The 21655-nt window shown below is 51.7% G+C and overlaps 1 protein-coding gene across 5 annotated transcripts in view; it reads right to left on the reverse strand.

The window, feature by feature from the left end:
- The window catches only part of NCK2 (NCK adaptor protein 2), a 134895-nt gene that overhangs the window by 95635 nt on the left and 17605 nt on the right, over positions 1 to 21655 (reverse strand). Inside the window, exon 2 of one of the 5 annotated variants that reach the window (XM_085015362.1) lies at positions 1505 to 1594. The exons of the other annotated variants lie outside the window; for them this stretch is intronic. The gene's annotated coding sequence lies outside the window, so the exon portion shown is untranslated. The remainder of the gene's footprint in view (positions 1 to 1504; positions 1595 to 21655) is intronic. 5 annotated transcript variants of the gene reach the window in all.

Here is a 21655-nt window from a genome sequence, read left to right on the forward strand (position 1 = left end):
CGTGGCCATCCTTCCAAAAGACTCCAGCCTCAACGGCCAACACCACCACAGTCCAGCACCAACTAAGTGGCACCAAGGAGCAAAACTGGATAAAGAACCAAATGATCTCCTTTTCAGCTTTAATAACATGGGAGCTTTGGGCTGTAAAGCCATACACAGAACCCAAAGGATTCTCTTTCAGAGCTGGATCCAAGAAACCAAAACCACCTGTGATCAGACAAGTGCTCTTCCATCTCTGGAGAAAGAAACATATCACAACAGCCACCAGACAAAACAGGGCTCTTTTGGAATCCATACTGAAGAAATACCAAAAGAAATACCACAATCACTAACATAAACTAAAAGCTCTAATAGGGGAGAGTCAATAGAAAATCACCTCCAGTGGATACATATCAAAATCCAAGTAGCAACACAGACAAAACAACAGTAACATCGGCATCAACAATGACTAACCCGCATAATCTTACACATACAGCGAACCCAAAGCACGTGACACTTCACAAATCACCAAGTGCTCTGCAGAAGTGACTGGGGGGGGGGGGAGGTTCCCGTCATGGCTCATCAGTAACAAACCCAACTAATATCCGTGAGGACAAGGGTTTGATCCCTGGCCTTGCTCAGTGGGTTAAGGATCCGGCGTTGCCATGAGCTATGGTATAGGTTGCAGACGCGGCTTGAATCCCTGTGGCTATGGCTGTGGTGTAGGCGGGCAGCTGTAGCTCTGGTTCAACCCCTAGCCTGGGAACTTCCATATGCTTCCATGTGCTTTTAAAAAGAGAGAGAGAGAAGTGATTAGGGGTTGAGGCAAATTCCTTGCACCCTAATTGGTCCTAAACTGTCATCAGCTGACAGCATTCCAGGGAGGTTGCGTCCTGCCACCCAAGCCGGCTGCATCCTCCTGTGGGAAAGAGAAGTGGGTGGGGAGATGGATGGCCCAGGACCACTGCCTGCCCTCCACCCTCCTCCTCAGTAGCTAGAAAGGGCCGTACCTGCCTGCTCATTGCATTAAGACACTCCTGTAAAGCACAAACCCAGGGTCCTAGTTTGGAAAGGACCTATCACAGTCCTCAGGCGGGTAATCCCCAACGTGACCGAGGCATTTCTGAGCACAGTCTACCTGGAGCAGACGCTGACCAGGAGCCATCCTCCTTCTTGCTCCTTCACAACAAAGCAGCACACAAAAAGGAGCCAGGGCAGCCTCTGTCAGGATCACAGCTTGTCCCAGAGCTCCTGGGACCACAGCTCAGGCTCCCCAGGGGAGGAGGGGCTGGAGACCAGCTAAGATCTGGGCATTTACGGAGGGCCCTGGACTCTCCTAAAGAGCACTCAAAACATTCTCTGCGCCGATACTTTTCCTTACTAAATCACTACATATTTTAAAGACAGCCCAGCGGCCATCTCTGCTGCAAATCCAGCAGCTGCTGAGACCCAGGCTGGCCCTGCCTCCCAGACCTGCACAGCAGGTCTCAGGTCCCAAGGGTTTCCAGCCCCACCCTCCTGTCACCTTTACTTGTCACAGCTTCTAGGAAGGCAGCTTCTTCTCGCTGAGGTTGCCTCCACCTGATGGGTCAGCTGCAAGGGGGCTTGTTATGACCTGAAAAAAAGGTGCAGCTCTCACCCTACCTGATATCGGGGTGCAGTGGTCAGTAATCACTTCCCCTGAGCCCACCAAAAACAGCCTCGCAATTAGGAACATCGATGTGTTGGTCCAGATGATCTGAAATCAGTTCTGGGGACACATGCTGTACTGCCTTCAGTGCTGAACAGACGCATCACTTCAGGCCACCCCACCCCCCACCGCCCACAAGCCCCCCATGGTGCTTCTGCTCTTGGGGCAGCTCCTACCAAACCACTTCAGCCAACAGGATCCCAGCGCTCTAAGAAACAGTCAGGTTTTACCAGTTGACATCGTAGGAAACTGGCTGTGAAAATGAAACAATTCTAAGAAAGCAAGAAGAAAAGTACTGAAACCAGACACAACTGATGAGCAGAAGTCAGGAGCAGGACGACAGAAACATGTGACACTATTTGCAGCCAGCATATCCGAGTGAGATTTTGTGTAGGATTTACACTGACTCAACGGTTAAGCAAAGAGTGCCCTCAGACACAGAGAACAGACCTGTGGTTGCCGGGGGGGAGAAGGGAGGGAATGGGATGGATGGGGAGTTTGGGGTTGGTACATGCAAACTGTGACATTTAGAATGGATAAGCACTGAGGTCTATCCAGTCTCGTGGGATAGAACATGATAGAAGATAATATAAGAAAGAGAATGTGTATATGCATGTATGACTTTTGATCACTTTGCTGTACAGCAGAAGTTGACACAACACTGTAAATCAACCATAATTTTTAAAAAAGAAGAGTGCTTTTCTTCCCCATCCTCAAAAGGCCATCATCCCACCCATCAGCTGAGTTGGGGGCATGGAGCCAGGGACCCTGGGGGCTGAGGGAGAAGCAGGGGGCGCCCCGGGCTGGGTCTGCTGAGCTGGTCGGAAGGGGAGCCCATCCCTATCTCTTAGGCCCTTCCACCCACCTGCCGAAGGCCAGATCGGGGAGGCACTCCTCCTGCCCGACTCAGACCCGGCGGTGGAAACTGAAGCACTGCACTGCCCACTGAAACTAGCCTGACACTGTACACCAACTAGACTCCAATATTTAAAAAATTAAATCTGTAAAAGACCAGTGATGGGGGAGGGGAAGAGAGACCCCTAGTGAGCCCCCCACCCACCCAGAAGCAGCCTGTCCCACCCTCACAACCCACGCCCTCTACAACAGTTGAGTCGAGGTTCCCCCCTCCCCCGCCAAGAACAGGAAGAAAGGGGGCAGATATCAGCCCAGAAACCAGGTTTCTGTCTCACTGGAAACCCTCCCTCGGCTTAAGGAACCCAGCAGACTCAGGTCTTCAGGTCACTCGGACATACTCCTGTTGACAGCAAAGAAACTAGCTGCTGCAGGTGTGGCCCCTCGATTCCCCGTGTCTCTGCTAAGAAGCAAACTTGCAGGAAGGAATGATAACCTGTACATTCACCAATTCACTCAGCAAACCCAGGGAGCCCAGCTCTGCTGGCAGAGTCCTGACACTCAGGAGCTCAGCCCACAGCCGGAGAGGCACACAGCTACACAGACTGGTGTGCTGCAGTGAGAGGACAGTCACCATGGGCCACGGACCACACTGACAGCAGGGCTAAACTTGCAGACACTGCTCTCTATAACCCTCACGACTCTCCTAGGAAATAAGTACCACTCCTGCCCCTCCCTTTGCAGCTGAGAAAACTGAGGCACAAAGAGCCCCAAGTCAGCGGGTGCCAGGTGGAGGGCCAGGTTTCAGGCAGGGGACCAGATCCCCAGCACGATGGCAGCCTGCCCCCAGAGTACAGGGCCACACTTTGGTACCAGTACCACCAGCACCAGTGCCACGCAGGGGACCGGGAGGCAGAGGTGGAAGGAGCCCAGACTTCATCACACCTGGGGACCCAGAGGCACCTTAGGAAAGAACTGAAACAGTGAGATGTGTGCCTTAGAAAGTCAACCCCAAGGAAGAGGGTGATGAGAAAGAAAAGTGTGGAGCAGGAAGACATGGGGACTACAGCCAGTGAGAGGCAAAGGCCCTGGTGGGCAACAAGAGAGGAGGGGCCAGGTTCTCCAGGCTCCAGGGACTACATGCCACCTCTGCCCTGAGGCTGCTCAGTACCGCTGTGCATTCTCGATGGTGAGTTGGTATAGACAGAAACAGGCACATCTTAAGCCAGCCCACCTGGACAGGTTGTAGGACGTGAGGAAGAAGCAGGACATGTGGGTGGATATGAGAATTTTAACCCTTATAATAATAAGAGTGGGTGTGTGTCCTTTAGATAAAATCACACATAGGAAACCAAGGTATGAAAACATGGGGATGGATATCTACGTATTTCTGACCATTAGCCCCAACTCATCCCAGAGGCTGAGAAGCAAAGGTTTGAACACTGAAAAGTTCACCTTTTTTTGGTTTGTTTGCTTTTTTTGTTTGCTGTTTTGGGCTGCAGGTGTGGCATATGGAAGTTCCCAGGCTAGGGGTCAAACGGTAGCTACCGCTGCCGGCCTTCACCACAGCCACAAGGGATCCAAGCCGCATATGTGACCTACACCACAGCTCACGGGAACGCCAAATCCTTTAACCCACTGAGCGAGGCCAGGGATCAAACCCATATCCTCATGGATACTAGTTGGATTCATTTCCACTGAGCCACGATGAAAACCCTTGAAAACTTCACTTTTAAAACCTTTTAAATATTCTACAATAAAACTCATTACTCTTGATTAATCATGCACCCAGAAATTCTTTTCTATTAAAAAAGTACATCTTGTTCCTAGTGCATCCAAAATATGCCTGGTTAAAATCATGTCACACTGTAAGGAAAAGGCCAAAGTAAATAAACAAAAGGAGGAGGAGTTGACGAAAATCAGAGCAGGACTAATTTAAATAATCAAAGAACAGCAAACCTAAGTCCAGAGAATTCTCTGGCATAAGCACGTGGGTACAGGCATGATGTCACATGAGGAGGCAGCAGGCAGTCTGATGACACCCGGTTCCCGTGGGTGGTGCTACCCCAGTGCTTTTTTTCCTCTGTTTTACAGCTATGAAAACTAACTCCATCAGATTTATGAGCTCCCCAAACAAACCTTCTGCCTGGGTGCATGTGCATGTTATACCATGGACTCACCGAGAGACCCAATGCAAAAGCTGATTAGTGGAACAAAACCAGAGTTCCTTCCTCCCCCTCCCCCTCCCCCAAGAAGTGGGTCACAGCACTGAGCTTCCCCAGTCCTCCACAGGGTCCTCCAGGGTGTCTGGACTCTGGGGCCAGACCCTGTCCCAGGAAACCAAGTTTAGCCGCAATGGTGCCCCCTCCCACCTGGAAGGGTGTAGGGGGAAACAGCCGAGCCTGATAGACAAACGACGATACAATGATTAGATGGTGACTGACCGAAAGTATCCCCTTAAATTAACGCAAAAAAGATTAAAAGTCCTGAATGCTGGCCCTTTTTTGTATCTTCGGGAGTGATTCTGATAAACACTAGCCATTCCTAATACAGTTATTCTCAGTCATTTCTCAATTTGTCTTTTAAAACCAGATTCCTGCATTTAGGAGACAATGCACGTGGAGCAGATTCATAAGCTCTTTTGAAAATAACCATTATCCCAACTATTGTGCACCACCAGCTTGGTGACAAGGGCATCCTTTCCTCCCATTCAGGAGCAGGGCACGGGGACTCCAGCGGGGCAATCCCGTGTGCCCACCCCACCGGGAGACTACCCAAGTCCATGCTACCCTTACCCTGGGCACCTCACCTCCCCACGCTCTGGGCAGCCCACCTCCCCACGCTCTGCACCAGGTGACAATGAGGGAAGCTGTCTTTCGGAACCTCACCCTTCACAACAGGTTGACTGTCCTGCCCGGAGGTGGGCTTCAGAGCAGAGCCAGTGCCAGATCCCCACCCCCCACCACTGGCAGGGGCCACATCCCATCATGTGCCGGGAGGGGGACAGGGCAGCCCAATGCCATGACCCCTGCACAAGACACCTGCCATTGTGACAACTTCCTCTCTTGCTCAGTGAGCTGGAGAGGGCATGTGTCACCTCCCTGAGCTCACTGAGGACAGAGAAGAGGCACAGGTGGCGACAGGAAGCTAGGAGCCACACAGAGTCTGGCCTCCCACCGTCAGATCAGCAGAGGTTATGGACAAGGCCAGCCCTCTGCCCTCGCTTGACCCTCGTCGGCCATCAGGCCACCTCCTCCTGTTCAGGGACAGCCTGGGGGCATAGGAGCCTCTAGACATGTTCGCTGTTTCCTGCTTGTCACTGGTGGACAGTCTGCTCAGTGGCTTCAAAGAAAGGGGCTGTCCCCCCACCCAGCATGTGCTGTCCTGGTCTTACACTCAGCACCCTGGTGAGAAGCATGCTCACGGTGTCGTCCAAGCCCAACCACAGTGGCATAGTATGCTGGCACCTCTGTGAGCTGAGGCGGGCCGTGCGACCCTGCTTTGGTCTGCACCCCAGCCGGCAGGGACAGGCTGAAGGCAGGACATCCTGAGCATCAAGCATCCATCTCTGCTGACCAGAGGGCCAGGTGCCTGGGATCACTCCCTCTGCCCACTTCTCCAGCATTCTCACGCCAGGTGTGGCCCACAGGTATGAGGACACAGCCATTGTCCATGCCCTCTGTGCCACCAGGACAGGAAACCAGCCAGCCACATTTCCCAGGCTCTGGCCTGTGGGATTCTGGTGAGTTTCTCCTGGAGCGCGGTCCTGGTGGGGCATCAAAAGGCAGGAGGAAGAGAAGAGACAGGCAGGCTGCCCCCACCCCACCCCTGCTTCTGTCAGCCGCCGTGATGGGGTGGCTCTGGCTGGGACCGCAGACTGAGCAGGCCCACAGCCAGCCTGCTGCTCAGGGGCAGCTGGTGGTACAGGCGGGGTTGGTTGCTCAAGGACAGCATAGTTCCGATCCTCCCGTGACCCGTCATCCCCGCTGGCTGCTGCAGGTCTTCACCCACTTGGTACTTGTTCCCTGTACCAGATCCGGCCTGTCCACAACCCTTGGGAGGTCCCCACGTCCTAAAAGGCCCTGAGGAAGAACTCCATGGCCCAAGTGAGGCAGAGGCCACCAGAAAGGTCGCAGTGGAGCCTCTGAAACAGAAGGGAACCAGGGGCTGTGTCTGTCCTGTCCCCCCCCACCCCGCCCCCCGCAACCGCCAACGTCACCTGAGGTCTGACTGCAAAGAAGCCCAGCAGAGCCCACAGAGTCCTGCAGGACGGCTGGGCCAGAACCAGCTGTGCGGCCCTGAAGGAGGCCACCAGCCCGAGGCAGCTGCTCCGTGACCAAACGTAGGAGAAAAGTTATGTTCCAAACATCAAAGGCTCCCTTCTGGGCCAGGGGACAACTAGGTCACTCCTGATGCAGCAGCCTTCTGGGGGTGGGGGTGGGAGGGTGCAGGAAGCAGCCCCCACCACGGCTGGGTGGCCCTACACCAGCCAGAGGGCCCACCTGTCAGACGCCCAGTGACACAGGGTCCTGCTGCTTTGGCTGCTTCCAGAGGATGCTGAAATGAGACATCTGGAATATTTGTGGAAATGAGGGGACAGGCAGGAATGGAGAGATAGAGAAAATCAAGGGGGTGGGACTGGCAACACTGGGACACAAGTCAGAGGTCTCCCCCGCCCCCTCCCCAGGTCAGGAAAGGGAAGTGAGAGCTGCTGGAGATGCAGACGGGGCACAGACCCCAGGGACTCCCTGGGGACTGCCGAGGGCTGCACGTGGCCTCCTCCACCCCCTACTTGTCCCCAGAGGGGCCTATGCTCAGCGACACTCCCTATGCAATGCCACAGGAGGCCAACCCAAGAGACCAAGGGGGCAGTTCCTTCCACCTCCCTGCTGGGTGGGAGTCACCAACACCCTAAGCTACGCAGGGTCAGCAATTACGCCTCCTGTTGGGGAGTTGGGGGGGGGGGTTGTAACCACAAAACCAAAAGGGAACTTCGACCACAGCTGTTCTCTCTCCTTCACACGAGGCATGAGGGGGTCATGAGTGTGACTAGAGCACAAAGAAGAAAACTTTCTCTCTGAAAGAATCCATGTGAAGGAGGATAGCCCTTGACACGGGTTCAGTGGAAGGTGGGTGTTCCAGTTAACACACAGCCTGGCACTGAGGTCAAGAAGGAAAAAGCGCATCTCAGCAGGGTCTAATGAGCTGATTATTCTTTGCTTGAAAGGTAAGGGGGAGACAGCTCCTCTGTCTCCAGGCAGAAGCTATGTAAATTCAGCCATAAACTCATAAATTATGTTTAAAAGACAATGAAGAACAGACAACGGGGCTATGATGACAACTGAGAAAAATAAACAAGTGGGAGGAAACAGAATTCATTTCAAACAAACCAATGTGAAGTTAAATTGAAAAATGATATTCTGGGAGTTCCCCTTGTGGCTCAGCGGTTAGCGAACCCGACTAACATTCATGTAGATGCAGGTTCAGTCCCTGGCCTCGCTCAGCGGGTTAAGGATCCAGCATTGCCATGTAGGTCACAGACATGGTTCGGATCTGGCATTGCTGTGGCTGTGGTGTAGGCCAGCGGCTACAGCTCCGACTGGACGCCTAGCCTGGGAACCTCCATATGCCGCGGGTGTGGCCCTAAAGAGACCAAAAAGAAAAAGAACAGAAAAATGACATTCTGGTTAAACATAATATCAAGAAATGACAGATACCTGAAATCCACTCTGCAATAATCTAGTGGGAGCCCAGGCTGGTGGGGTGAGTGGGGGCAAAGATGGGACAAGACCAGGCCTCAGCTGCTGACCACTGGAGCCAAGTGACATGCTTGCCGGGGTCACTTGTCTCTATACTACAAGACTATCTGTCAGGAGTTGTAAATCCACAAAAACGCCAGCAAGTTCTCATCAAATACCCACCTCTACACCAGACACTACACAAACTACTTAGTTCAGGACATGGCACGTGACCCCCACCACGAAGGTCACTTTTCTTATCAAACACATTTATGTTAAAATCAAATCACAGGGTATTCAGACAATGGGACATTATTTAATTTCTTTCTTCCTTTTTTTTAAAAAAAAAAAATTTATGGCAACACCTGCAGCATATAAATGTTCCCAGGCCAGAGACCAGATCCAAGCCACAGCTGTGGCAATGCCAGATCCTTAGCCCAATGCGCCAGGCTGGGAGTTGAACCCACATCTCTGTAGCAACCCAAACGGCTGCAGTCAGGTTCTTAACCCACTGTGCCATAGCAGGAACTCCCAGACATTACTTAACCTCTAAACGATCAAATCTGTTACCAGTTTTAGGAAGTATTTTTTTCTTTCTTTTTTTTTTTTGCTTTTAGGGCCGCACCCCACACCCACGGCGTATGGGAGTTCCCAGGCTAGGGGTTGAATCAGAGCTGCAGCTGCCAGCCTATGCTACAGCCACAGCCACGCCAGTTCTGAGCCATGTCTACAACCTACACCACAGCTCACGGCAATGCCAGATCATTAACCCACTGAGCCAAGTCAGGGATCGAACCCAAATCCTCATGGATCCTAGTCGGGATCATTAACCGGTGAGCCCAGAAGGAAACTCCCAGTTTTAGGAAGTATTTTTTTCAATTATACAGCATCTGAAACTTTGTAACCATGGTTTCATCAAACACACACTCTCCCAAGAAAAGTTGCGCTATTGATACTGTATTGTGTGTGACTCCACTGGAGTCTCAGAGATGCCATCCAAGTTGCTAAATAAACAGGAGTTAAAACTGGATCGCTTGTGGACACAGGTTTCTGGGATGAGGCCCACACATTCAGGCCCACCTCCCTCCCAAATTCTGTGAGTCCTCTGGGCACAGCCTTGGACCCCTGCCCTCATAGACAAATGAAGAGGGCCAGATACAGCAGCAAGGATCCAGCACCAACGCCCCCTATACTCTCCCGGGGGGGGGGGGGGGCACTAGCTTCCAGCCAGTGGATAAAGTCAATAAGGTCAACTCTATTTCCATTCAAAGAGAAAGCGCTGAGCCTTGGTCAGACACAGGGCAGAGGCTGAGGGGGAAGGGGCCGGGGTCTGGGGGGGAGGGCACCTTCCCTAAGACCTCCTTCAGGTCAGGTTTCCTAGACGTGCCTTTCATTTCAGGTCTCTGGTCTTAATGATTGTATCATTTGTATTGGAGCCTCTTTTTTTAAAAAAAACAAACTAAGCCAGTTAAACAAATGATTTGTCGGATGACTCAAAGGAATCCACCCACTGCCCATTCTCTGGGAGGCCACTGGATGCAAGCTGGGCACAGAGTCGGTCTCAAGCATTTGCTGGACAGACCAGGGGAGGCTTGAAATCTTTCAAGGAGAAGATACCACAGGCTAAGAAGCCCCAGCATTCAGTGATGAGTTGTCAGGTGCGAGGGGAGGCTGCTGTGGTCTGAAAGTGCCCCCCCCCACTCAGCCCCCAATTCATATGCTGAAATCCTGACCCCCAGGGTGATGGTGGTGGAGGTGGGCCATAGGAGGCGTTCAGGTCTAGATGGTGCCTTATAAAGAGACCCCGCAGAGCTCCCTGCCCCTGCCAGAAGGACACCGGGAGAGGCCCTTACCGACTGTCTGTCTGGCACCTGGATCTCCAATGCCCAGCCCCTAGGACTATGAGAAATAATTGCTATTACAGGCCAGGGGTGGGGGAACCATAGGCACGATCACAGGTGTGTGCACGGATCGCACACCTGTGTACACAGATCACAGTCAACACAGGGGTCTTTCCACTGAACGTGGAGTCACCCGCCCTGCAGGGTACATGTCCAACACAGGTGGTCATGAGCAGAGCACAGGTGACAGGGGCTGCCATCCGGGGGGCGGGGTGAGGCAGGACAGGCCTAGACATTCCCTGGGTGGGGAAACTCCAGGACAGGGTGGACCCAGTGTGGGGGGAGACAGGAATGCCAGCATCCCTGGTGAGGGAAATGCCTGGATGGGAGCTGGCTCAGGATAACAGTCCAGCTGCCTCTATGGGGACCAGAGACTGAGTGCAGGGACAGGTGGGGAGGGACTGCCTCAAGGCACCCTCCCTGTAACTGTGGGAGGCTTGGAGAAGCCAATTCCAGAAAGAAGAGCTCAGGAAGCAAAGTGCTGCGGCTCACAGCTGTGTGGCTTCCTGCCTGTGTCCTGCAGGGTCGCCGGGGGGGGGGGGGGGGGGAGAGTCCAAACTCAGGGCTGGCCCAGCGTGGGGAGACCAGCCCCTCTGGAGACTCCTAAGACCGGAGCATCGGATCTAAATGAAGAGCAGGATGCTGCCCACACTCTCAGGAAAGCAGGATGCGGTTTCTTTTTCCAGGCGTCACCCCCACTGACTGTAGCAGGTGGGGGAGACACGGCTCTATTCATGCCACGGCTGGAAGCTTCTCCCTGGGGTCTAAGAAAGAAAGCAGAGTGTCTGAGCCAGGACTTGAGAAAGTTAAAACCTGCAGTCTTTAGGGCCAAGACGGTCGAGCATCCCCAAGACGCCCAGAGAGGCTGCGGTGGGAAGAGGCTGCAAAGTAACTGCCAGAGGGGCAATCACAACCCCCACCCCCGGGCCCCCTCCCCGCCGCCAGAGCCTGGCACTGCCTCCCACGGGACAGCCCACCTGCTGGAGTCCCCAGACTTCTACAGCCCTGCACATTTCTATCGCAGTGCATCTTCTGGAGGGTGGCAGGGAGGGAATGGAAAAATCAGGCCCTCCAAGTGTCCTGGGAGGCAGGAAGTCATCCGGAGAGCTCTGGGGACTTCTGCTGCAGGAAGAGCCAGAGCGGAGGGCGGGCGGGCCTGCGGGCCTGACCCCAGAGGGGTTTTCACTCCAGAAAACAAAATCACTTCGGAACAGTGGCATGCCAGCTGCATTAAGCCAAAGCACAGGCCCTTTCTAGGAAGGTTTGTGGAGCGAGGCTCTACAGCTCCTGTTATAACAATGTTTGTCTCCGCACCCAAAATTTATTCATTGAAAACTGGCATTGAGGTAAGGCCTTTGGGAGGTGATTCTAAGTCTCGATGAGGTCACAAGAGTGGGCCTCCTGAGGGATACAGGTCCTTAGAAGAAGAGGTCAGGGCCCTCCCTCCAGCTCACGAGGACACAGCAAGGAGGCAGCATTTTCAAGCCAGGAAGCGGCTCCCACCAGGAACTGAATCAGATGTTCCCTTAATCTTGAGCTTCCAGCCTCCAGGGCCATGAGAAATAAAGGTCTGTTGTTTAGGTCCCCTGGTCTGGAGAATCTGTTATAGCTGCTGGAGCCTCGATATAAAAAATATCAGCTTTTAGAAAGTTATCCTTTAGTCGCAAGAAAATAACATTAGTTTTCACCCAAACCAGATGACGAGAAAGAATGGAAAACAACTCTGGAACTATCTGTCCAAAATACAGCTTAGTTTCCAAGTTTCTTACTATAAAGTGAAAATGAATCAGATGAAAGAGGACAAAAGCAGTAATATGAACAGTAGACCCATCAACCTAAACACTGAAATTAAGAGCCCTCTGAAAAACCATTTAATGCACGATAGCTTACTTCCCCAAAATGACTTTCTCAAATATCTGAAATAATAAAAAGGCTGGAGCTCCTGCTGTGGCTCAGTGGGAATGACCCTGACTAGCATCCGTGAGGAAGCAGATCTGATCCCTGGCCTCACTCAGTGGGTTAAGGATCTGGCGTTGCCATGAGCTGTGGTCGCAGACGTGGCTCAGATCCCCCATGGCTGTGGTTGTGGTGTAGGCCGGCAGCTGTAGCTCTGATTTGACCCCTATGCCACAGACGCGGCCTTAATAATAAAATACTTTTTCAGGAGTATTTTTCTTGACGTTTGAGTGTAAAATGATAAAAAAATAACTTGGACCACTAAATAGCCACGTCCATATTATATATCCTAGGCATGCAGCCTCCTGTGACTTAACACATGACTCAAAATCTATAGCAGGCCCCTCTCCCTTTACAGGTCAGTGGCCTGTGTTCCTGGAACATACCCTTTGGAAATGACAGATACTGTATACCATTCTATACCAAGGAAATTATTGATTAATTGATTTACTTTGCTATTTAGGGCCACAGTCACAGAATATGGAGGTTCCCAGGCCAGGGGTCGAATTGGAGCTGTAGCCGTCTGCCTGCACCACAGCCACAGCAACACAGGATCCGAGCCGCATCAGCAAACTACACCACAGCTCACAGCAATACTGGATCCTTAACTCACTGAGAGAGCGAGGCCAGGGATCAAACCTGCAACCTCATGGTTCCTAGTCAGATTCATTTCAGCTGTACCACGACGGAAACTCCTCTCCCAAGGAAATTATTTTAAATGTGACTCTTTTGACCATACACATACATTTGACAATAACTTTCAGCACTCCTTAGCTGTACAAAAACACCGTATGTACCCCTGGTGTAGCTATACTTCTCAAAGATAAAAGCCAGATACAAATACCACCTTTTAAAGATCTTCAACATTAGATAGAACTTCGTCCCAAGTCTGCTTCTAACTGAAGTCACAACAACAGAATTTCCATCATGCCCCTGAAGCTTAAAGAACTTCAAGTCGGCCAGGTTGGAAAATATTACATTTTTCAGCATTCTGAGGCTTAGAAATTCCTTTAGCAACCATGCCCACTCACACAGCTCCTGGACTTACGCATTTCTCATTTTCATCTTCACAACAACCCATTTTTCCAGTGAAGGCAACTGAGGCCTTGAGAGGCGAGGTGACCAGGCTGAGATACAGACCTCCTGGTCCGCCCAGCTCTGAACCAGGGACTGTGGTGCCAGAATCCTAGATGCAAGATGACAAGAGAAAGCTAAAAAGGAAATGTTCAGAATGCAGAAACATCTTACCAGGAAGAAAGCCTACGTGGGAGATAAAAATCCCAGCTTTTCTCGGGTTTTCCTCCTAAACCAGTTTTACTGGCAAGGCCTCGGTGAGAACACGTTCCAGGCCAGGGAAAGGCCGGGCTCCGAGTCTGATTAGGCCCAGGTCTAATCCACTCTCCCGCGTCCACACGCAGGGGCTGGTCCTGTGGCTTCAGGCGTCTCCCAGTTCTCAGAAAACCTGCAGCCACAGATGCTTATCGAACTCCTCGTCCCTAAGTTATTACCAGCAGAGTCGCAATCTTGGTGCTCTCCTCACCCACTCTGTCCCTCTGAGCTTCCTGAGAAATGGGGCTCTATCTTTCCTCCTTTTGCTTCGGAGAACCAGTAACTGGGGGAGTGAGCAGCACAGTGAGCACCACCAGAGGGTAGAGAAGAACGGCAAAGAATCACTTGCCAGCTGTTTGGCAGGGGAAGGGGAGGTTCTAGAGGGGGGGCGTGGCCCACGGAGCAGGAGGAAAGGCTGTCCTGGTCCCCAGTCCCCCACAGGGCTCCAGAACCCTTGCAGTTTCCCCAGGGGTGGGAGCTATTCCTGGTACCCAGCCCCTCAGCCCTCATCCAAGCGGATGCTCAGGTTGTGGCGTGGCTGCAGCTTCAAGATGCGGCCAGAAAAGATTGCAGGGCTACCCCCAGTCACCAGGGCGAGGGAGCCAGCGGGCTGGAGAGCGGGTCAGAAAAACTCGAGAACAAGATTCCAGAAGCCTCGGGGCTGATAAACACTCTGATGCGCTAGGAGGGTGATGCGGCCGCGGAGGGTCTCCAGGAGGTGCCACATCCCCGCCCTCGGCTCCTCTCCCCTCTGGTGGTTCCTGAGCTGTATTCTTGGTAATCAATGGTTGTAAAAAGCACTTTCCTGATTCTGTGAGTCATCACGGCAAATTATCAAACCTAACAGGGGAGGGGTCACAAGAACTCCTGCAATTTACAGCCAGCTGGTCACAGTACAGGAGGGTCAGGACTCAGGGCTCGCGTCTGACATGGCAAGTCTAAGCTCTAGGCCCTTGGCCCTTGGGGTCTCACCAACCCCAAGGAGCTGGTGTTGGAATCCAGCTGAACCACAGCACACACCGCTGGGGTCGGAGAATCAGAGACTGGGCCAGTCCCCTAGCCTCTGGCCACACACAGCTACTGAGTGCTCTGGGACAGCCGATCCAGCTGTGTCCTGTGCTGAGGACACACCTGAACCCAGGGACAGGCACATGAGAAAAAGGGACAAGTTGAAGATCCCGATATCTCACTGGTCATTTGCCAGATGGAGAAATGATATGTGGCTAAATAAACCCTTTACTAAAATTAATTTCATCTCTCTCTCTTCATGGGGAGACCAGGACATTTAAAGCTCCCTATTCAGCTCACATCAGTGGCTTCTACTACAGCTCGAGTGAGCTATGCTGTTTTAGGCTTTCATTTCTGAAAATTCAGGGACTGCAACCTTCTCTGCATCTCCAAGGTGTACACATAGAAAGAAGGTGACTCCCAAATGGGCACAGTGGAAAGAGCCCACGTGTACCAAGCGTGGGCCGTGTGCCCAGGAGCACCCAGGTTTGCAGGGCAGGGGCGGGGGGGGGGGCAGGTTCCCCCCAACCCCTCAGTGCCAGCACAGTGACAGAGCAAGGACCTTCACCCCTGTTCCTCCCTTCAACCAGGGCCAGCAGACTTTTTCTGGAAAAGGGCCAGATACTATCTCAAGCTTCACGAGCCAAGTTCTGAAGCCATGATCAGCTCTGCCCCATACCAGGAGGGCAACCATGTCAAGGGGCCAGGCCTGCTTCCCATAAAGCGTCTCAGGCTGGGGCTGGGAGTGGAGGAGGGAAGCAGGGGGATTTGGCCCTCAGGCCAGAGTTTGCCAAGCCCCACTCTGGGCTGTTAAGAACAAGACCACAACCCCAAATGGAATCACTCACGCTAAGCCCCACATCAACTAACCAAGACTTAATTATAGTTCTGCTCTCCCAGAAATGGAATCTCAATGCAGTGGCTCAGGAATGGCCTGACCAGCAATAATCAGGCCCCCTGCCTGGTCGACCCCTGCCACCCCGTCCCCTACAGAAAGTGACCCTGTAGTCACCACCCTACTTCATTCAGTGTAACTTCCTTGTTCCTGTTCCCACCTGCCATAAAAGTCTTTCATTCTATTCAGCTCCTCCAAGCTCCTCTCCCTCTTCTGAGGGACTCACAGATCTGCCAGATAAAGTCAACGAAATCTTTAACAGTTACTCAGTTGAATGTTATTTTGTAACAACACTGTGAGGAGACACAGATATCCCCAACGCAGGCTCCCAAGGTCTATGCACCAAAGCACCACATTCATAAAGGATGCTTTTCACGAAACTCATCAGGGTATCGTTGAAACAAGGCCGGCCTGAGGACACGAGATTCTGCGAGGCAACTTAGTGTCAGGCGCCTCCACCTGCATGGGGCACCACAGGCAGGCCATTTAGGTGTTGTCACTAGAGATAGAAAGTTCGCAGCCCATTACACTCAGTACCATGTGGATGAGGCGTGTGACAAAAATAAAATTGAAATGGACACCTAAGGACTGGAGGGGGAATAAGGAGGCCTCCCAGTCAGGGGCCCTGCCCCAGCAGAGGGAGGGGCACCCACCAGGGTTCCACATGTGTCCTGGCCTGGCTGGCTTCACATGTGGCCGTCACGCACCTGGCCCAGCGCCAGGTGGGAGCAGCTGTACTCAGCTGCCAGGTGCTCTTTGAGGCCCATGCCAGCCTTCTGTCACCTCTGACCAACCCTCATGGCACAATGAGGAAAAGGAGCAAGAAGGCTCCGGTTAGTTATGCAACTAACTTGAAAACTTAAAAAATATTGACTCATGCATGTAAGGCTCACTACAGATGGAAATGGTTTGGGGGGAAAACCCACAGTTCCAAGAGGCAGGCGGAAGGCCAATGAAGGGAGATGTGGGGACTGGCCGAGGGGACCAGGTGATGCACCAGGGACACCGGCCCCCTGGCTTCTCTGCCTAGACCACCCTGGAGGGGCAGGTGCATAAACCCCCAGGGACTCGGCACTAGGGAAGGAGCCCTGGACCCGGGAGAGGGAGAAAGAAACCGCCAGGTCTGCCCACATCCCTGTGGCCCCCCAGACCCCCGCAGGCAGACACTTCCCAGCTGGAGGAGGTGCCCGCACCCCCAGCCCCCTGGACATCCTGCACCTGCTCTCCTCCCCCACCCCTGCAGCCCCCCTTCAGTCTTCCACTTTCTTGGGAAATCTCTGTGAAGGGTACACTGTGATCTCTCTTTTGTCCAGATCCACGGAAACCTGGGCTGCGATTTCAAGGGGCTACTTGGCTGGGAGCACAGGGAACTGAGGGACCATGAGAACAGTCAGGCTTTGATGCCACCAGTACCTTCAACCAGGTAACAAATACCGAAAACGGAAGCTTCAGACCACGCAGGTGTGCGATCCAGGTCTGCACAGCTCACCTGGGCCCTACATTTTTTTTTTTTTTTTTTTTTTTTTTTTTTTTTTTGCTATTTTAGGGCCACATCTGCAGCATATGGAGGTTCCCAGGCTAGGGGTCAAATCAGAACTGTAGCCGCTGGCCTACGCCACAGCCATAGCCACACGGGATCCGAGCCATGTCTGCGACCTACACCATAGCTCACAGCAATACTGGATCCTTAACCCACTGAGCAGGGCCAGGGATCAAACCCATATCTTCAGGGATACTTGTCATCCTCATGGATACTCGTTGGGTTCATTAACTGCTGAGCCACGATGGGAACGCCCCTAGATTTGTTATTGGACAACCATGAGCTCACACACAGACAGAGCCTCACACCCTCCCATCTGCTTCTCCTAGGCATGGCAAACATACTAAAAATACTTGCAACTCTTTCCCAAAACACCCTTCAAGATCAGGTTACTCTTTATTATTTATTTATTTTTGCTTTTTAGGGCTGCACCCAAGGCATATGGAAGTTCCCAGGCTAGGGGTCCAATCAGAGCTACAGCTGCTGGCCTACCCCACAGCCACAGCCACGCCAGATCCAAGCCCCATCTGCGACCTACACCACAGCTCATGACAACGCTGGATCCTTAACCCACTGAGCAAAGCCAGGGATCAAACCTGCAACCTCATGGTTCCTAGTCCGATTTGTTTCGGCTGCACCATGACGGGAACTCCCCAAATTACTCTTTAAAACACAAGGTGTCCCATCACTTCCGTCTCACTTGGCCAGTGACCAAAACCAGGCTAATCCAGCTGCATCTCCCCCTTTGTGTCCCAAACAAGGCTCCAAAGAACAATCTGTTACCAGCGATAACTACATTCAAGGAGTTCCCGCTGTGGTGCAGCAGGTTAAGGAGTTGGTGTGGCTGCAGGTATGGCACAGGTCACAGCTGCAGCTCAGATTTGGTCCCTGGACCAGAAACTTCCATATGCCATGGGTGCGGCCACAAAAAAACCAAAAAAAAAAAAAAAAAACAAAAGCAAAAACCAAGAAACCAAATTCACCCTCAAAGAGACAACATGCTCAGGACACTCCAGAAGCTCAGATGCTGTCACAGAGTCCCTTAAGAATGGCCACCCTGGAGTTCCTGTTGTGGCAGAGCACAAGGGAATCCGACCAGTAACCATGAGGTTGCAGGCTCGATCCCTGGCCCCGTTCAGTGGGTTGGGCATCCCGTGTTGTTGTGATCTGTGCTATAGGTCACAGGCACGGCTCGGATCCTGCGCTGCTGTGGTGTAGGCCAGCAGCTGCAGCTCCAATTCAACCCCTAGTCTGGGAAACTCCACATGCCGCAGTGCTCCCTTTAAAAAAAAAAAAAAAGGCAAAAAAAGAGAATGGTCACCCAATGGAAAGTAAGCTCCAAGCCTGGCCACAGGGCCCAGCCTGGCCCTGCTCCATGAGATGAGGTCCTTTAGCCACATGGCTCCCAAAGGCCTGCAGGGAGGGTCCTTACACTCTGGGTGAAACTGACACTTGCACATCCCTGAGAACCAGCGCAGCCTCTTAGAAGGGCGTTAAGGCAGGTGTATGAGAAGCACAGGCACCACCCACTCAGCTCTGCCACCTTTCGCTGACGATTCAGCAGAAGAAAAGAAATACCAAAGGCACACACAGGTACCTCACCGACTGGAACAAGAGCTGAATGGGCAAGTCAACAGCAGCAATGGAGCAACATGAAAACATCGCAAAGCTAATAAGGTGGGGACGTGCTCGGGTTAGAAGAGTCTGAAACGGTACAAATGGCTACATATACGTGCAAGGACTAATTACAAACATGAAGAGTTGCTCTTTATCGATGATAAGATTACAGGAGGAGTTTTCCTTTTGTCTTTTTGCTTTTTAGGGCCACACCTTGTGGCATATGGAAGTTCCCAGGGTAGGGGTCGAATCGGAGCTACAGCTACCGGCCTGCACCACAGCCACAGCAACACCAGATCCAAGCCATGTCTGTGACCTATACCACAGCTCACAGCAATACCGGAGCCTTAACCCACGGAGCGAGGCCAGGGGTCAAACCTTCAACCTCATGGTTCCCAGTCAGATTCATTTCTGCTGCGCCACAACAGGAACTCCCTGTTTGCCTTTTTAAATACTATCTCTAAGTGTTCGTTAGTAGGCTGCCTGTGTCACTGAAAGAAACTCCACCAAAAAAGACACAAAGAGCAGTGCCAGAAAAGAGAAGTTTCTGGAAGCCAGGTCGTGTGTTTGGTGTGCACTTTCAGATCTTTTTACCCAGCAGTCAAGAGCCCGACAACCCTGGGCACCTGGGAAGGTGTGAGCAAGTGTGAGTTGGATTATTCAGCCTCTGTGGAAGGGAAACCCCAGAGCTGGGGAGCACTGTTGTGCCGACACTGGAACCACAGGTTGGTTGTTTTTTTTTGTTTGTCTGTTTTGTTTTTTTGTTTTGTTTTGTTTTGGCCACACCTGGGGCATTTGGAAGTTTCTGGGCCAGGGATGACATCCGAGCCGCAGCTGTGACCTATGCTATAGCTGTGGCTACACCACCTCCTTAACCTGCTGCACCACAGCGGGAGCTCCTCGAATGTAGATTTTGCTGGCAATAGGTTGTTTCCACGGGAATAAGGCAGCTGCAGGGGCGCAGCGAAGAGCAGATCAGATGTCGCAGTTGAGACATTAGGTAAACATCACGACTATTCCAGCCAAGTCCATACTAGAGGACTGCTCCTCCCCCACAGCCATCACCTGAAGGGCAGTTCTAGCAGCTGGTATTTATAGCTCCCTGCACCAATGCTTTTTCTAAACTATTATTTTATACCATCTTTCAGTTAAAGATGCAGTCCCAAAACTCCAGAGGGCATTTTGCTGTGACACCCGAGAGCCAAAAAAAATCAAGCTCCTTTATGCAAGAGATGTTTAAAAGTCACTGACACTTTTGTGATACTAAACATTATTACAAACCCCTGTACCGAATCCACAACCCAAACCCATCACTAAAATATTAAAGAATCACAAATCCCAGAACACTGTTTACATTAGTGTTTTTTAGATAATAAACTGATGTGTATGGTTCCCCATGGTGACCGTTTAATTAATTAAATTTACAAAAATAATGCTTACGCTTTTATCCAATTTAAATAAAATTGTTCTTAGAGCTCTCTTCCAGACAAGATTTTATTCTAGGCACTTGGGGGATGTTTCGTCACCACTGCATGACTGCAAAGTTCTGCGAGGCAGCAGAATTAAATTACTTCCTGCGGCGCCTGCGTGGACCATTTCTGGCCCGAAGCCTGGCTCCCAGCAGCTCTATCATCAGATGTGACAGCACCCAGTCTCCGTGCCATACATCCCCTCCCCATGTCAGCAGGGGAGACCCCGGGATGCCTCTTCAGGATGCTTTTAAATGGTTTTTGTTTTAGGCAATTGGATTAAAATGCAATATGAAAATTATTATTTAAAAGACGAATTTGAGATGCAATAACATATGTTCGTTATTTTAGCAGATCTAATAATCACCCTAATTTCAAAGGAAAGTGAGAGTAACCCAAATTCTAACCCACCTGCAACCACTGCTATGTCCTAGGAGAGCCTGATCATTTCTCTAATGGCCAAGGATGTCTGATGGCTGAGAATGTCACGGGTTGTCCCGCCTACCTTACCAATGGAAATAAACACTATTTCAGTTAACAGCTAGTAAAGATAAAAATGTATGGTTTGGGAGTTCCTGTTGTGGCTCACCAGATTACAAACCCAACTGACAATGTGAGTTCGATCCCTGGCCTTGATCAGTGAGTTAAGGATTTGGGCTGCTGCGAGCTGTGGTGTAGGTTGCAGACACGGCTCAGATCCCGTGTTGCTGTGGCTGTGGTGTAGCCAGTAGATGTAGCTCCGATTCGACCCCTAGCCTAGGAACTCCATGTGCCGCAGGTGTGGCCAAAAAAAGTTGTGGTTTGGGGGTTCCCATTGTGGCTCATGAGGTTAAAGACCTGATAGAGTGTCCATGAGGATGTGGGTTCAATCCCTGGCCTCGCTCAGTGTGTTAAGGATCCTACACCATTGCTGCAAGCTGCGATGTAGGTCACAGGTGCCGGCCTGGGTTTGGTGTTGCTGTGGCTATGATGTAGGCTTGCAGATGCAATTTGTCCAATAATTTCCATATGCCACAGGTACGGCTATAAAAAGAAAAAAAAAATTATGTTTTTCACCCCCAGGTCACAGATTCCCTGAAGCCCATCCTCTCCTGGCAGGGCCCCTGGCTTAAGGACCAACTTTGGGGAACCACTCAGACCTTCACAGGATGTCATGAACCATCAGATTCCACAAATGCCTAGATTCCAGACTCAGGCTGTCTCCAGCTTCCGGGGGCCGCAGAAGGAACCCCCTCAGCAGAGGGCTCTTTGATGCTGTAACAGGAACACCTGTGGACCCGAGAGCCTGGGATGGACCAGCCCCTGGTTTGATGCTTTGCTGCCCACGTGCTGCCACGTTTTTGCCACCACATTTCCTCCAGCAAGGCCTCTCCCAGGGAGCATGGGGAGGACGCTTAAGAGATCACGGTGTTCAGCGCTGCTCTTACACTGGGAATGATGCTTCCAGCCAACTGGTCATAAAAACCCAAGCCCAGCCAATTCCAAAAATACTGTCCTTAAATGTTTCCCAGGAAAGCTGCAGTGCTTGCTTTCAGGTCATGATTCTGCTATACACAGACACAAAAACTCACATCAACAACCTCTGGCAAAACAAAAATTGAGAAGATTTCTTTCTTGCTTTGTTTTATTTTTTTAGGGCCATTCATGTGGCATATGGAAGTTTCCAGGCTAGGGGTCAAAT

The sequence above is a fragment of the Sus scrofa genome, chromosome 3, assembly GCF_054392235.1.
Source record: "Sus scrofa isolate SSC_HxYL_T2T_F1_AM1 chromosome 3, Sscrofa_HxYL_maternal_Yorkshire_Landrace_v2.0, whole genome shotgun sequence".
Taxonomy (NCBI): domain Eukaryota; kingdom Metazoa; phylum Chordata; class Mammalia; order Artiodactyla; family Suidae; genus Sus; species Sus scrofa.